The 18,934-nt window shown below is 39.4% G+C and overlaps 1 pseudogene; it reads left to right on the top strand.

Moving 5' to 3' along the window:
• The first annotated feature begins 997 nt into the window (after nucleotides 1-997).
• Nucleotides 998-18,288, top strand: LOC139458438 (contactin-1-like; annotated as a pseudogene).
• The last annotated feature ends 646 nt before the right edge of the window (nucleotides 18,289-18,934 follow it).

The raw sequence follows: 18,934 nt of genomic DNA, 5'->3' as shown, positions 1-18,934 counted from the left end.
ATAAACTGACACAGATATCAGACCATGCATTACGAGAACTTTATAAACTGACACAGAGGTCAGACCATGCATTACGAGAACTGTATAAACTGACACAGATATCAGACCATGCATTAAGAGGACCGTATACACTGACACTGAGATCAGACCATTCTCGGATACAGATATACAATGTATCCTGTTACATGCACTACGCATGTCAAGTTAAAATATTGAATTATTGATAAATGGACTGGTGATACATTGCGATTACCCAATCTGTTGTTTAATTTATGTTATGGAGAAATCATGAAAATAGGTGGATTCCGGAAGTAGAACCAACGAGCACGAAGGGACGGGTTGATTCTATTTCCGGAATCAACAGATTCGCGTGTTTTCTCTGACCTAAGCAATGTATGGTTGATGAATACTTTCTCTATTATTTTTCATTATGACACATAGCTGCGTGAGTGTGTGCTTGTTTAAAATGCACGTTCAGAATTACCAGTGAATTGCCGGCCCAGAAACCAAGAGTAAGAACAATAGCGTTATGTTAATTTATAAAATATATGCCTTATATCATACACGTGATCTGCAAATATGCAACACACTTCTACAATCTACACTTTAGTCTAGACAATGATAAAATGTTAATACTTCAAAGGAGCATTTAACAGAATAATTCACCCGCTCTGAAACGCACGGTTCATGTTACAAACGGCTTAGCAAAAAGGTGCTGATGTAAATGAGATAGCAATACTTGTATGTTTATACAAGAAAATAATGAAAATTTCATAAGAGTTATAAAAGTTGAAGATATTCACTCACAAGTGATAAACTAACACTGTCCTCAATGAGAGGCTGTTTCCGGACACAACGCCCGTTGCTCATCAAAAGTCTGACATTGTCCAACCCGGATATTATATGTATAAATAAATATCAATATACAAACGCTGAGTTGAAGTGAATGTATGGACACAGTTGTGCAGTATTTCAACACAAAATTAATAATGAATTACAGCCATCAACATATGAAATTTGGGGTACATCTCTGACGGAGACAAACATTCCGTGAATGACCTCACAAGCTCAGCCTGAATAACCACTTAGCGAACACTTGACTCTGAAGTACTCTGGTACATATACATGTCATTGTCCAACACGACGTCCGTAATGATCAACAACAATACTTGAGGTGCAATTTATACATGGACAACAAGATGGGGACTGCTTGGACATGGATCCTATCTGTCAATGTTGTGTTGTGTGCTCTGATCGGCAATCCCCACGGTACTGAAGGTGAGACATTAAAGTTATCCTTGTTATTGTTTGTTTGTTTGTTGTTTAACGTCCACTCAGCAATATTTCAGTTATATGACGGCGGTCAGTCAGTAATCTTATCTGGACCAGATAATCCACTGATTGATATAATGAACATCAGTTCACGGACTTGGGATACAACGACATGAATAAACCAAGTCAGCGAGCCTCATCATCAGTAAATCGCCTCTTACGACAAGCATTGGTTGCTGAAGACTAATTCCAACTCGGATCTTCACGGGTCTCATCATTATGGTGATTTTGTGATCCTGGAACAAACCTTTAATGTTGTTTTAAACCATGACAATCACTATCATGAATGTGAATGGTCAACAAAAGCTTAGCATTGCCACTTAGGGGTATATCTAAGGCATGTAATTTATAATGTCAGAATGTTAAGATCGGATTGGTTTATGTGATCTTAATAAAATACTATGTATCCCGGCTGGAATGGAAATACATTACTGAGCAGGAGAATAAATCCCTTATACTGAGGGATGTGATGTATGATAACAGAGGCAGGAGACACCCAAATCAAAGTTGCGTGTGATTCAATCTATGTGATTGAATATGTTATGACGCCGCTTTTTTCAACAATATTCCAGCAATATCAGGGAGGGGAACACCAGAAATTGACTCCACACATTGTACCAATGTGGGGAATCGAACCAAGGTCTTGGTCGCCACGAGCAACGCTTTAACCCCCAGGCTACCCACAGCCGTGGAAAGCCTATGAAAAGTTCTGGTGAAGTAGGCAAAAACAGCAATGTCATTCCAGCAGACATCGTGCATGCGAAAAAGTTGTCACTAACTTCAAATACATTAACAATATAATGAAACAGTGTACTTTATATCACATCAGTAACTCTTGTCATTTACACCATCACTCGCACTGATATATTTATAGAAGAGCTACACGCTCACATTATTCGTTTTGAAGAGAGTGAAAATATTCTCATATCGTCATCTTTACATAAGGAGTGTTTCCTGCTTTTAATTGAATGAAAAAAATAAAACATAGATGGCATTTTAAAATATAGATTTAATCCGCTTTTGCTCTGTGAACGAGATATCATAAGTTGTAGTAGTAACGCGAGGGGTGTAAGTGGTTTTGTGTGTCCTGCGTTAGGTTTATGATACTGCGACAACTAATATATCTTGCTGTCATGTTTCTATCTGCCATTGTAAAAAAATAATTAAAAAATAGAAAACAGTTGTTCTGTTGAGCTGAGGTGAACTTGTGCTGTGTCCCGTAAAGTTGATTTGCACATAAACAATGAGCAGGTTTTTGCTTCGCGGCGGGGTATAAGGGATTTATTCTTTCTCTAAGAATAATTTTCCCTCCTAGGCAGAGTACATAGTAGTTTATCAAGATAACATGAACCAATCAGATTTCAGTGTTCTGATACAGAGGTAAGATATGTTCCTTTAGTGATTAATAACAAGCAAGGAAACGAAGACCAGTGTGGCATTCTCGAAATAAACATTAAGAGATGCCATATGCGCTGCTTGTTTTGAAATATTCCCATGTGTAAATTCAATGTATTCAATATGTTGAGCAATGAACCATTTAATGTCCTACAAAATATCATATGTTTTTGATCTTCGATACTCCAGTCGCGTCAAACCAAACTACGTTCAAAGATGGTACTTGTTGCTGTGTTTCATTAAGAGGGAAAAACAAGGACTCTTCGGCTCGATGTCGGTATAATATTTCTTAGAGTGGCACCCATGCTCGACTGCGGCATGATAATTCAGAGGGTAAGCACTACCAAATCATCTTAACTGACTGTAAAAGGCCAGTTTCCACGTGGACACTGGACTTTTATAGTCAGTTAACTCCTTTGCCTCGGGAAGATGTATAAAACCGGCATCAGTCTGTAAACGTACACACACGAGACACGACGGGACGTTAAGCCTCATTTTAAGCACCTAAACTTACCTAAAACAGCTTGATATTTTCTTAAAATGTTCTTCTCTTCAGCATGTGGAGGCAGATTCACAAGCACGTCTGGTTCCTTCACCTCTCCCCACTATCCCAGCAATTACGGACAGAATATAAGTTGCACGTACACTGTTGACATCGGTTCTGCATTTGTCATCCTGTCTTTCCAAGACTTCAGCACAGAGAGTGGACATGACTTTGTATAGGTAATATGATATTTCTTTTCTATATGTGTGATGCGGTTTGAGGCATTTGAGACCTTGGTGGTGCGATCAAGAACTTTTGTGGGATGTTTGGGGGACATTTCCGGATTTGGCATAGGTGACATAAGTAGTGTCTGATGTGGTTTCCTGTTTTGTTTTGTGTCGTGTCTCCTCGTGTTTAATTGGGATTGCGGTTGACCTGCCTTTGCATGTGTTTGTGGCGGGTGTTTATGGCAGAATACGCTCACCCTTTTGCGACACCCTGGTTTCATCACTGTTTGATTGTGATTGGATGGTTTTATCATTGTTTGGTTGTGATTGGATGGCTTCATCACTGTTTGGTTGTGATTTGATGGTTTCATCACTGTTTAATTGTGATTGGGTGGTTTCATCACTGTTTGATTGTGATTGGATGGTTTCATCACTGTTTGATTGTGATTGGATGGCTTCATCACTATTTGGTTGTGATTGGATGGTTTCATCACTGTTTAATTGTGATTTGGTGGTTTCATCACTGTTTGATTCTGATTGGATGGTTTCATCACTGTTTGATTGTGATTGGGTGGTTTCATCACTGTTTGATTGTAATGCTTATGATGTAGTTGGAATCGTACAATGGACTTCTTTTAACAGGGATTTCTTATGAGTATGGAAATGGTTTTGTCTTGTCCAATCTATAATGATAATATAAGCATCAGAACTTTTCACAGACTTTCCTTTTTCCATGATTTATTTGTAACTTACAATGACACACGGATAACTAAAATAACAATTGACCGGATACGAATGTGTCACAGACAGCAAAGGAACTTTATCTATCTTCCAGCATAATCGTATTTTACGTACGCATCACATAGAACAATGCTTGAGTGAGAGAATTAGGTGTGTGAGCAAGAGAGCCTCTCCGAACATATTATATCACGAAGTGTCAGCCGGTGATAGGAACGCTTACGAAATACCATAGGAATAGAATATGAGTAGAATACGAGTGTCAACTGATAAGTTCTAAGCCTCACAAAAACGGATTCATGTAATAGTGAATTTTGTTATTGTGGACACTATGTCTTGTACATAGGTACATGTATATCTTGTACCCTTGTACACACCTGCAGGTCATGTAGTCGTTTACCTCATCGTTTCTTGAAGGTGTACAATTACAGCAAGGGCCTTCTGGCATCACTTGAGGATGTATGTCTGTACCCTTATACACGCCTGCAGGTCATTTAGTCATTTACCTCATCGTTTCTTGAAGGTGTACAATGACAGGAAGGGACTTCTGGCATCACTTGAGGATGTATGTCTGTACCCTTATACACGCCTGCAGGTCATTTAGTCGTTTACCTCATCGTTTCTTGAAGGTGTACAATGACAGGAAGGGACTTCTGGCATCACTTGAGGAAGTATGTCTGTACCCCTGTACATACCTGCAGGTCTTTTATTACCCACGTGGGGTGAAAATACATGTGGTAAGATACTAAATCCGTACGTCCTTGTGTCGTACGAGGTTGATTTCGTTTTATTCGTTTTGATTGGATAACCGTGACCTTTATCACACCGGGACTACGTTTTTCATTCATTGAAAAATCGCGAAACGTCATTCATTTTGCACCTGCGAGGTAGAACTGAAGCAATCTCATGAAAACGAGATATATTTACAAACACTTTATCAAACCAAACACTATAGTCAAACGCATCAAATTCGGTTTGCATTCTGTATTAGTTTGGTCTGCCAACGAACGAAAGTTGTGATGTATTTACACTTATATATATATGTAGTTGGGTAATAGATGAAATACCACACTCTTTCTCGTTAGATGCCATTTTTAGGAAACTCGTGAACTTTCATTGGTATTTGACCATGCTTTCGCTCTGTCAGATACTGTAGAAAGTCCACTTTTTCGTAAAAATGGCATCTGACGAGAATGAGCGCAGTATTCTCTGTCAATCTCAAACTTGAAGGTGTACAGTGGCAGCAACGACCTCCTGGCATCACTGTCTGGTGACAACGCTGGATACATTGTCAAACCTGCGACATTCTTACGTGTGGTGTTTACCTCTGATACGTCTGGGAGCGGCAGGGGATTTAAAGCTGTATGGAAGCAGAGTAAGTATATGTACGGTTTGTAGGAATCATTATCCATGTCAGGTTGGAAGGACCATCTATAGGGTACGTACTCGTTGTTTTATATTTTGAGATGCCCATCCCCTCACTATTACGTATGGTTTTGAATAAGCTCAATCAATAATGTGTACTTAATGGAGAAATGATATCTATCAATCTGTCTGTCTGTCTGTCTGTCTGTCTGTCTGTCTCTATATATATATGTATATTCATCAAATATTTTTTTAATTATTATGTATCATTGTATATATATATATATATATATATATATATATATATATATATATATATATATATATATTACAGCAGTTACGAGAACATTAACACACATACATACACACACACACGCAATCACGCAATCACGCACTCACCTCTACGCACGAATTATTCATCAAATACTTGTTTTTATTAAGTATCATTATATATATGAGTGCGTGATTATATATATATATATATAATGATACATGATAAAAACACATTTGATGAATAATTTGTGCGTATGGGTGAGTGCGTGATTGCGTGATTGCGTGTGTGTATATATATAATGATACATAATAAAAACAAATATTTGATGAATAATGTGTGCGTATGGGTGAGTGCGTGATTGCGTGATTGTGTGTGTGTATGTCTGTCTGTTAATGTTCTCGTAACTGCTGTAATACCGTGTGGTGTTTTGTTGTTGTATATTTTTGTTTAACTGATATCTCGGACGCTGTAAACCAAATGCCCCCTCTGGTTGATAAAGCATTACCCTATCTTATCGTGTCTTATCTACTGCCATATAGAGATACATAGTCCAAGTCAGTATCGACCCATCCTAACTGCATGCATACACGCCATGCTTACATTTGCAGTAGCGGATGCCCCTTCAGTAAGTGGCCTCCCAGCCATCATACACATGAACGAGTCTTCCAGTCTCATGATAGACTGTAGCACCTACACCAAGTACGACAACTCTTCAACACCTACCTACAAGTGGACACACGGTGCGGCTGCTGTCAACACTGAGTCAGTGCTACAGAGAAGGCACATCACCAGGAGGCAGGGGGGAGAGTACACGTGCACTGTCAGCAATACAGTGGGCTCTGTGTCTGCCACAGTTACTGTGGATGTCCAGTGTGAGTTGACATGTAATGTGATGCTACTTATTACCAGAATACTTTTATTCGGAGGCATTCAAGTTCACACATAGTATTACTTCACCAGAACACTTCCGGCAAGTACACATCCTTGTTCAGAAATGAAATCCTGCTTAAGATTGTAACTGTTGTACTATTGTCGACTGACTAATGTATTTTTAGGAACAATCTACCACCATAAATATCCATTTATGCAGTTTGTGGAGGTCTAACAAAATATTGCCATGTAGGAAATTGAATACTAGTACCAGTACTCTTGGATGATAAAGTTGTACTGATTCACCATATTTGCTTCTGAAACTGATTATTACTTTCTCATCAGTTCTGCCATGACATGTTGTATGAATGAATTTATGCTTGTGACAGGTCTTTACCCCTTAGAGACACCCGTACACGTATACCGACACACGCACTCACGAACACACGAACACACAAACACGCACTCACGAACACACAAACACGCACACACGAACACACAAACACGCACTCACGAACACACAAACACGCACTCACGCACACACAAACACGCACACACGAACACACAAACACGCACTCACAAACACACAAACACGCACTCACGAACACACAAACACGCACTCACGAACACACAAACACGCACTCACGAACACACAAACACGCACACTCACGAACACACAAACACGCACTCACGAACACACAAACACGCACTCACGAACACACAAACACGCACACAGAAACACGCACTCACGAACACACAAACACGCACACACGAACACACAAACACGCTCTTACGAACACACACAAACACTCACACACGAACACACATACGCGCGCGCTCACGCAAGTTCATATAATGCAACACACACATGCCCGTACAAACACATTACTCGGACACGTACACCCACCCACGCACGCAAACTTGCACGCATCTGTACACACACGCATAGCTGTATACTATGACTGTTTGTTACCATGTTTGTTGTCCGACTAACGGGATTGGGTGGTCAGGCTCGCTGACTTGGTTGATGCATGTCATCGATCCGAATTGGGTGGGTCGATGCTCATAATATCAATCACTGGATTGTCTGGTCCAGACTTTATTATTTACAGACCGCCGTCATATAGCTGGAATATTGCTGAGTGCGGCGTTAAACAACAAACCAACCAACCAATGTTACCATGCACAGATGCTCCTCTGATATCCGGGTTTCCGACTATCTTCTCCACGACTGAATACTCCCGTCTGAAGATAGACTGTAGCGACTACACAGTAGTAGGCAACCCTACATTGACCACCTACAAATGGACAACGAGAGGGTATACCTTTACCAACGAGTCGTCACTAGACAGAGGAAACATCAGCCGGAACGAGGGAGGACAGCACACCTGCACTGCCAGCAACGCAGTGGGATCAGTATCCAGCTCTATCAGCATTGATGTCCTCTGTAAGGGCAACTGTCATTCAAAGTTCTTCTAACAGTATTGTTTTATGATAGCTTCTAGTGCAGGTAGTTCATGTGGCATCACCATTAACAAATAATAACTTTGAATGAACATTATGTCTAAAGCAAGATCGCATTACTTAGGATTCATCGTGTGTTAATACCAAAGATATAATGATAGTGTCACACTATTTAGGAAATATCTTGTGTTAATACCGTAAATGTAAGGTTAATATCACACTATTTAGGGAAAAGCTTGTGGTAATGCCGTAAATGTAATGACAATATCACACTATTTAGGAAACATTTTGTGTTAATACCAAAAATGTAAGGATAATATTACACTATTTAGGGAACAGCTTGTGTCAATACCAAAGATGTATTGATATTATCACACTATTTAGGAAACATTTTGTGTTAATACCAAAAATGTATTGATAGTATCACACTATTTAGAAAACATCTTGTGTTAATACCGTAAATGCAATTGATAGTATCACACTATTTAGGAAACATCTTGTGTTAATACCGTAAATGTAAGGATAATATTACACTATTTAGGGAACAGCTTGTGTCAATACCAAAGATGTATTGATATTATCACACTATTTAGGAAACATTTTGTGTTAATACCAAAAATGTATTGATAGTATCACACTATTTAGGAAACATCTTGTGTTGATACCGTAAATGTAATTATATTATCACACTATTTAGGAAACATCTTGTGTTAATACCGTAAATGTATTGATAGTATCACACTATTTAGGAAACATCTTGTGTTAATACCGTAAATGTAATGATAATATCTCACTATATAGGAAGCATCCTCTATTAATATCGTAAATGTAATAATAATATCACACCATTTAGGACACGTCTTGTGTTAATACCGTAAATGTATTGATGATATAGATCAATTTAGGAAGCATCTTGTGTTAATACTGTAAATATAATGATGATATCTCACTATTTAGGAAACATTCTGTATTAATATCTTAAATGTAATCATAATATCACACTATTTACGAAACATCTTGTGTTAATACCGTAAATGTATTGATAATATTACACTATTTAGGGAACAGCTTGTGTCAATACCAAAGATGTATTGATATTATCACACTAATTAGGAAACATCTTGTGTTAATACCGTAAATGTATTGATAGTATCACACTATTTAGGAAACATCTTGTGTTAATACCGTAAATGTAATTATATTATCACACTATTTAGGAAACATCTTGTGTTAATACCGTTAATGTATTGATAGTATCACACTAATTAGGAAACATCTTGTGTTAATACCGTAAATGTAATGATAATATATCACTATATAGGAAGCATCCTCTATTAATATCGTAAATGTAATAATAATATCACACCATTTAGGACACATCTTGTGTTAATACCGTAAATGTATTGATGATATAGATCAATTTAGGAAGCATCTTGTGTTAATACCGTAAATATAATGATGATATCTCACTATTTAGGAAACATTCTGTATTAATATCTTAAATGTAATCATAATATCACACTATTTACGAAACATCTTGTGTTAATACCGTGAATGTAATGGTACTATTACAGTATTTAGGAAACATTGTGTGTTAGTACCGTAAATTCACAGATTTGTTTAAAATTAAGTATTGATGCTGATTTTCTTTCCCTGACAATGATCCTCACCACATACCATTACTTATAATAGCATGTCAACGTGCCCCTTCTCCCGCACAGATGCTCCTTCACTATCGGACCTACCGTCCACATACCCAGTGAGAGAAACATCCCGTCTGAGCTTATACTGTAGGCGCTACATCGTACAAGGCAACCCTTCGAGCACTACCTACAAATGGACCCATGACGGCTCTACTGTCAGCACCCGAGTTAGACTGAGCAGGCCAAGCATCACAAGTCACGAGGCAGGAGAATACACCTGCACTGCCACAAACCCCGTAGGGTCTGCTTCTGTCCGTATCAGGGTGGATGTACACTGTGAGTATACTGAAGGTCTTCCATAAGCGGGGCGGTCGGGTAGCTTAGTGGTTAAAGCGTTCGCTCGTCACGCCGAAGACCCGTGTTCGATTCCCGACATGGGTACAATGTGTGAAGCCCATTTCTGGTGTCCCCCGCTATTGCTAAAAGCGGCGTAAAACCATACTCACTCACTCACTCACTCACTTCCATAAGCACTTCGATGCAGCACTCATTCACTTGGACCCTAAAAACAAACGTGTGTTCGACTCAAGCTTGGGCAAGAACACTCTGAAACGTTACAATCTTCATGTTTTACACATGCATATTTCCTTAAATATGTCCTGTGTGCATTCCAATCATATCGGGTGTGAAATTGATCAATACTATAGACATGATCCTACGTCATATTCATATGTATAGGGGCGGTCGGGTAGCCTAGTGGTTAAAGTGTTCGAAGACCCGGGTTCGAGTCCCGACATGGGTACAATGTGTGAAGCCCTTTTCTGGTGTCCCCCGCCGTGATATTGCTGGAATATTGCTTAAAGCGGCGTAAAACCATACTCACTCACTCACTCACTCACTCACTTCATATGTATAGGCTATCATATTACCATATTTGGGCTATGAGATAAACATTATGCGTGATTTGCCGAGGTAATTGATTATGCAGTGTCGGATTTGTTTTATATTTGTAACCAACGCACTAAAATCAACATATAAGTAATGAGGTAGACATTTAACTGATCCGAGTGGCATGATTTCTTCAAAGTTGGGTTTGAAAAGGAAAGGATACTTCTCTAACTTGTCGTAAGAGGCGACTAACGGGATCGGGTGGTCAGGCTCGCTGACTTGGTTGATGCATGTCATCGATCCCAATGTTGTGGATCGATGCTCATGATATCAATCATTGGATTGTTTGCTACAGATTCGATTATTTACAGACCGCTGTCATATAGCTGGAATATTGCTGAGTGCGGCGTTAAATAACAAACAAACAAACTAACAAACAAACTACTAGTCTTTTACTACTACCATGTAGAAAGAGTGACCCAGTCACCCAAGGCTAACCAATTGGCTGTGCAGAATTACGTCCCTTTGGCACGCAAGAAACCTTTCATTATGGGTTCGGATCCCAGATTAGAGTTGATTATGTTTTGGTGTGTCAGCCCCATACCCGTGGTCGTGGGTTTCACCAAAGTGGTAAACGTCGAAGGCCTTTCTGGCTTTCCTCCAACATCAAACTGAGGGTTAACTGCATTTCTCGTCACTAAGGGCGTCAAATCAAATACTCTTACATTTTATTCTAGCACCGCCCTTGGCACCTACAGACTTCCAGGTGGTTGCTGTAACTGATACAGCCGTATCACTGCAGTGGATCTCCAGCTACAACGGAGGTGCAAACCAGACATTTACGCTCATGTACAAATCAGACCTTCACACGCACTGGACAACATGGAACGATGGCATAAGAGATCCAGGAAGAAACATGCAAGTCAGAGAAGACATCCCTGTGTTGACGCCGACCCAGGGATATCAGTTCAAGTTGCACGGCGCCAATATCTATGGTGAAGGGGAAACAGTCATACTAACTTCGAGAACGTTCTGTGAGTACTATTGCTTAATGCAAGAAACATATGTCGAATATCAATTTACAGCAATGTTCGCATCTGTAGCTAAAGCATAAATTGTTTGTTTACGCAACTCTTTTGCATGTGAGCAGTTACAAGGTATCTTTGTCAGAAAGGCGATTGACATCATTCATAAGGATACGTTGTGTTTGTTGAATAAGCGAACTGTTTCTGTGGCATTTAGTCTGGTGTAGTGTATAGTTTAAAAGCTAACCGATTCTAGAATTATAATCCTGTCTATCGTGTTGTTCAATTCACGTATTAAATTCAACCTGGTTAGTGTTACGTTCTATATTGCTATCTTTTATGTCCTCAGCATCTGGGAATCATGAAAAAATAATTGGCCTTGGAACAGCACTTGGAGTTTGTGTTATTGTCATCGCAATAATTGTCATCAGAACTTTCCTACAAAGACAAACACAAGGTGTGAGGACAGTATAATAATAATAAGGGCCCTGAGCTGATGATGAGTCTAACCGGCCTGACTGTGCCAGGATCACCCATCCCTCATTGCCGCATTTTTAATTTTAATCTGTAAATAATGATAATAATGATGATGATGATGATATATAACAGTAAAATAAGTAACAGTATTTAAACATAACTCAGTAAACGAGTATGTAAATACTTTAATTGTGTTGTCAGTGCCACTGTGGATTTGTATAGCTGAGCGTGGATACACTCCACGTTTGAGTAAATCATTCCACTTATTAGGTCAGGACTCACTTGCAGCACAGACCAGTCAGGATTAAATGCATTGATAACTCGTTGCTGTTATTAGATACCATGGATAAACAATAAGTTTACCTTTCAGATAGAAAGCAACCTGGCAATATACAAATGTGAGTACATTTGATACATAATACATCCAGTATTCCATAAACCTTTTTTCGACTTTAACCATAGTACAAAATCAATGTTTCGTCATTCTCCCAGCAGCCACTCTTTCTGTCACTCAAGTAAGAAAAGCAGCATAGCCTCTGTTTGCTGTACAACCCCTCTCATTTAGAATCTGCCATATTTAACAAGTTCATCTTGTTCAAGTTTCCAAGGAAATCACATACCTCATCATCCCTCTTCTAACAAATACCTAAATCATATTCCGAACACTGTTACATTTTATGCATAATACACCCAGTATCAAATAAACCTTTTTCGACTTTAACCATAATGCAAAGTCAATGTTTCATCATTCTCCCAACAGCTACTGTTTCTGTCACTCAAGTCAGAAAAGCAGTATAGCCTCTGTTCGCTGTACAGCCCGCCTCATTTAGAATCTGCCACATTTAACGAGTTCATCTTGTTCAAGTTTCCATGGAAATCACATACTTCATCATCCCTCTTCGAACAAATACCTAAATCATATTCCGAATACTGTTACAACCAGTCCCCTATATCCCAAATACGCCTTTTCATAATGTCAGGGACCGCCTCAGTGGTCTAGTGGTAGAGCGTCGACCGGAGAGCGGACGGTCCGGGGTTCGATCCCCGGCCGCGTCATACCAAAAGACATTAATAGATGGTACTTGTTGTTACCCTGTCTGGCCCTCGGTATTAAGGGGCTAAAACAAGGACTTCGGCTCGGAGTCAGTATACCTTGTTTTAGTGGGGTATTTATGTTAAACTGCGGCATGGTATCTCAGTGAGCTAGCACTATAAATCGGCATCAGTCCGGACTAGTACACCATGGCACAGCAACGTGCATGGACGTGGCTATATAAATGCAATAATCTTGGCCGCGATGTTAAACCCCATTTCACCTCACCTCATAATGCCAGGCTTCCTTTTGTTGCTATAATGTATAACGTTTTCACCCCAATATCCTAAACACTCCATTTTATACTAATTCAAGGCTGTCCCGTGTTGCTATAATATCTTCAAGAATACGTTTGCCATTCTTGATATAGTTCAGATTCATTTCAGTTCTTTTCGCCCAAAGCATATACGGAACAGAAGCGTATCTTTTGACAAAGCATTGTTTCATCTATTTTCTATTTATCAAGGGACACACAGATGCATTCTCGACCACTGGAACAGAGTAAGACAACCATATTCTTATTCATATAAGTACTAAACAACAATAACCATGCATAATAAAGCACACACAACATTTCTTATTTTGCATGAGTCTTTTCTGTTAATGAATACAAAAAATATATCACAGTTTGAAGTAATTGTTTGCTTTAAGAACATAATTATTTGTTTCTTATATAATGCTTTTTCTATCCTAGGTGAAGGTACCAACACGTCCACTGCAGAACCTGTGCGTCAAAATGAATACATAAACGTAAAGACACAAGTAGATTACCAGAGTTCTACAACTAAAGGTACGATTACAATGATGTTGTTGTGAATATGTTCAACATTTTCATTTTGTGTTCTTCATCACTACTTACTGAAACCTTATTAAATTGTTATTTGAACACTGTAATCTCGCATAAATCGGAATTATTACAATATACCTTGTACATGTGCATTACACCCGACACATATTTAATTGAGTCACTTGATGCTTCCTTATGCGCGAGCAAACCTATGCAATAAGGATCTTAGGATCACTTCCGCTTTAGTATAACTAATCTATGAATATTATAATTTATCAAAATTTAAATGCGTATGCAATGAGCATATTTAGTGTGATAACTACGATTTGTTTGTGAGAATTTTGGATGATTCTGTGTTAGCCAACGATGACTTATGTTTATGATTCATTGGTTCAATGGATTAATTTTTGGGAAGGTAAAATCCATGCCAAGATAAAATACTAAAGCAGTTTTTACTAAAATACTAAAGCTGTCGCATGAAAAAATTGCATCGGACATCATTTTGGTCACTGATGTGTCAAATCCGGAAACGTTCTCCACCTGTTTACCATAAGTCCTTCAATGTTGTAACCCGGGGCAAACGACTTTCCAGCAATGGTCTTCGTCGAAAGTACCAGCTCGGTTGTACCTCAAAAGTTGTGAAAAGAAGGCACAAAAGGTTATAACTGATAGAATATTGCTAGACATAAAAGGAAATTGACTAAAAGAAGGTTGAAGTAATACCGTCTGTCCGAAAGCGTTTCTCACTTAGTCTTTATAGATACACCTAGATATGAACTAATTCAAGCGGGTAGGGGGCGGTCGGCTAGCCTCGTGGTTAAAGCGTTCGCTCGTCACCCGAAGACCCGGGTACAATGTGTGAAGCCCTTTTCTGGTGTCCCCCGCCGTGATATTGCTGGAATATTGCTAAAAGCGTCGTAAAACCATACTTACTCAATCACTCACTCACCCTAGTTCGGGTAGGTGGAAGGGGCTATTCGATGATTATTGAACGATACAAGATCGTCGATATTCCCGAAGCCTAAGTTAAGTTCCTGGCCAAATCCCTCGTTTTGATTTTGCCAATAAGAGCAGAAAAAGAAACAGATCAGCAAGAAAGGGAGCACAACTGATGACCATCGGGATGCCTACACCTTGTCTAGATGTGTTATCCCCATGTCCACGATAAAGTCACTTCCTCCCTGTAGCTCATTGCTCAATCCTCGTTGATAAAACCTCGGCCGACACTCACCCATATTTTCACGAATATATCATCAAATGACGGAAATGACAAGTACAATTAGGTACACACTGGGAAGGAAGATATCCTGCTATCTGTTAATGGTTGGCTTTTTTATTCGGGGGCTTTCTTAAAGTTTCCTCTTTTTCGAATGATTGATGTTAATATGTAGTATCTGAGTTTGTGGCCAGGAAATATTGTGGTCAGGATTTTTAAGATTTTACGAAGGGGCAGATTACCTGTCCGATTTTACAACAGATTCTTTTATTCTGTTGGTTATGGGCTGTGACGTGTCCCCATGGATTTTTGTATCCACAGTTGCTATGATTTAAAAAGTGTCATGTATTCATGTTCTCCCAACTTCTAAATGCCTATCAAAGACTTCAGACAATTATTGTAAGTCTTCTGATCGGAGTGATCTTTGTGGCTTGTATGGATTGAGAGATTAAGTATCTAGAGGTATGAGGTGGAATGGGGTTTAACGTCGCGTCCAAGATTATTGCACTTATATATGGACGTGCATGTACGTGTGTTATGTGTGTGTGGCTGCTTGTACTAGTCTGGACTGATGCCGATTTACAGTGCTAGCTCAATGAGATACCATGCCGCAGTTTAACATGAATACCCCACTCAGACACAGTATACTGACTCCGAGCCGACCAGTCCTTGTTTTAGCCCCTTAATGCCGAGCTCCAGACAGGGTAACAACAAGTACCATCTTTTAACGTCTTTTGGCATGACGCGGCCGGGGATCGAACCCCGCCCCTTCGGCTCTCCGGGCGGACGTTCTACCACTAGACCACGGAGGCGGTCATCTAGAGGTATGCTGGTGCTAGGTATTGTTGATATTCGTAGGTAAGACTGAGGACTTTAAACTGATCCTCAAGTCAAAAAGCGCTGTGCTGGTTTGTTATGGGAGTACTTTGGTATAGCACACCTTTCACCTGGGTAATTAATCAGGCATTGCGTTATGGATTCAGAAAGAAAATCTGATCAGATTGAAAATGTATTTTATACTGGCCCAAACGACTTTTTGTCAATGTGGAGTTTGTTTTAATACCCCTACTAGATGGATTTCATATGTGATTTTAATGCCAACGGAATATGCCCTTAATATGTATATTTTAATAGCCCTAATATGGATTTAATACCAACAGAAGAAAATTTAATGTGTTTATTTAAATACCAACAGGAAACGGATCAAATATGTTGTTTTTAAATACCCACAGAAGATGGACTTCATATGTATCTTTCAATATCTACAGAAGATGGACGTGAAATGTTTTTGTAATACCAACAGAAGAGGGACTAAATATGTGTATTTTAATATCCATGGACGATGGACTTGATATGTTTATTTAATACCCACAGTAGAATGACTAAATATGTTTAGTATTTGAAGAGTACGTGCCTGGGAGATTTCTCAGATAAAGCTGACAGCCCCTACTCTCTGTGCCTAGTGTTAGAACGGCGACTTTTGGAGGTCGGAGTTTCGCCAAAGTTGCCCCCGAGCTATGGAATAGGCTGCCATTGGATATCAGGAACACTGACAGTCCTACTTTGTTCCGATCAAGACTCATCTTTTCACCAAATCTTTCTTGGAGTACTGAGGCTGTGTAATGTCTCTTTTTTGTGTAGACTCAAATAAAGCGCTTTTGAGGAGTTCTTCAAACTGGATACCAGCGCTATATAAATCTGTAGTTATTATTATCAATTTAATACTCACAGACATGGAAAACGAATATGAGCAACTCGAACTGAAACTACCGCCAGCAGTAGAGGATTCAGACACAGACGTGTGTTGCAACACAGGTGACACGAACAATGATAGAGTCACACGTACATGTAAGTGTTTTCACATTCACTCAAACGTAACAAAATGCTTTGACTTCAGTTTGTTTCACTGAACAACAATGGTTGGTTGGTGTGTTGTTTAACGCCGCACTCCACAATATTCCAGCTATATGACAGCGGTCTGTAAATAATCGAGGCAATCCAGTGATTAATATCATGAGCATCGATCCACGAAATTGGGATCGATGACATGCATCAACCAAGTCAGCGAGCCTGACCACCCGATCCCGTTAGTCGCCTCTTACGACAAGCATAGTCGCCTTTTACGGCAAGCATGGTTTCTGAAGACCTATTCTATCCTGTTTAAAACAGTCTGATAATAATATTAGTGATGATGATGATGATGATGATGGTGATGAAACAACCCAAGCTACATGTGAGGTGCTGGAAGTCACATTACTATCTAATCCTACCGGGTACCCCTTTTCTACTTAATATGTGTTTACTAGGATAGTATTACTGATTTCTTGTTGTTAAAGTGAGTCCATGGTGTTTGGTTGTAGATCCTATGTACGTGACCACCCTGTGACAAGTCATCATCCTCAGTCTGGATCGCATTCGACAGGAACTAACACAGCACTCACACTAAAACCGACAGGAACAATCTGTGGTCGAAGATGTGTTGGCCACATGGTGGTGACATGTGTTTACCGTCAGTAGTTTCCATTGAAAACGTGCGGACATCAACGCACATCCTTCATCGCTGAACCAAGGACTTCTATTGATACACACTTTTTTTTGTAAGGTGGAATGCTGTACATTGGCTATTCACCAGAACCCGTGGAGTGAAGTATCAGAGTGAAGTGTTTGTTTGTTTGTTTGTTTGTTGTTTAACGCCGCACTCAGCAATATTCCAGCTGTATGACGGCGGTCTGTAAGTAATCAAGTCTGGACCAACGATATTCGCAATTGGGATACGATGACATACATCAACCAAGTCAGCGAGCCTGACCACCCGATCCCGTTAATCGCCTCTTACGACAAGCATGGACACCTTTTACGGCAAGCATGGGTTGCTGAAGAGCTGTTCTACCCCGAATCGTCACAGGTACAGATTGAATTGAAACTAGAACTTGACGAATAAAAATGTAACCATCTGCAAACTGGGACGGTTCGTTACATTATTGAACTTTCTAATAAGCTTGAAGATTTAAACGCCTATTGTCATCTCTCTCCCTATAATTAGAATGGTATCTAACTATATTCAGATTGTATCACAAAAATATGTTTTGCGAATAAAGCACGGCAGCCTACGTATGATAAATACCCCTTGTTCAGGTGACGTACAACAGGCCATAGTCAAATTCGCCTTTAGGAATGATTGAAATGTGCGATAGGCCTACTGTTTTCAATGTAGATATAGTTACCTATATATTTATTCAATATAAATTGAATTGCGTCAGGTTTCAAATTTAAAATCAGCGATGTATGCTTGCCTCCATTATACTAAACTGCCGTAAGCATATACCCATGTTTGATGGTAGCCAAAATAAAACTAACAAGATATGGTTATTCGAAGAGATTTATTTGATACGGGTACCTGATTGTGTTTGGACATTATGTTCACAATGTATCGCCGACAGTGTTCAAGCAGGTAGCTTTTTGATAACGTTTGTCATTTTTAGTCAAAACACAGTTTTCCGGTGTGTACTTTCTTTTGTCCAGCAGTGTATGACAAAGTTCCGTTGAAGGGGTCGTTGTCGGCACATGTACTACAGACATGTACTACTAACCCTAGCCAAAATCAAAATACAGAAACGTACCCTAGAACGAGTCTATTCCGTCGCAGGGCCGCAGGG

This window comes from Haliotis cracherodii, unplaced genomic scaffold, assembly GCF_022045235.1.
Source record: "Haliotis cracherodii isolate W230 unplaced genomic scaffold, xgHalCrac1.p SCAF_12, whole genome shotgun sequence".
NCBI classification, from domain to species: Eukaryota; Metazoa; Mollusca; class Gastropoda; order Lepetellida; family Haliotidae; genus Haliotis; species Haliotis cracherodii.
This window is presented reverse-complemented; position numbering and strand designations above follow the sequence as displayed.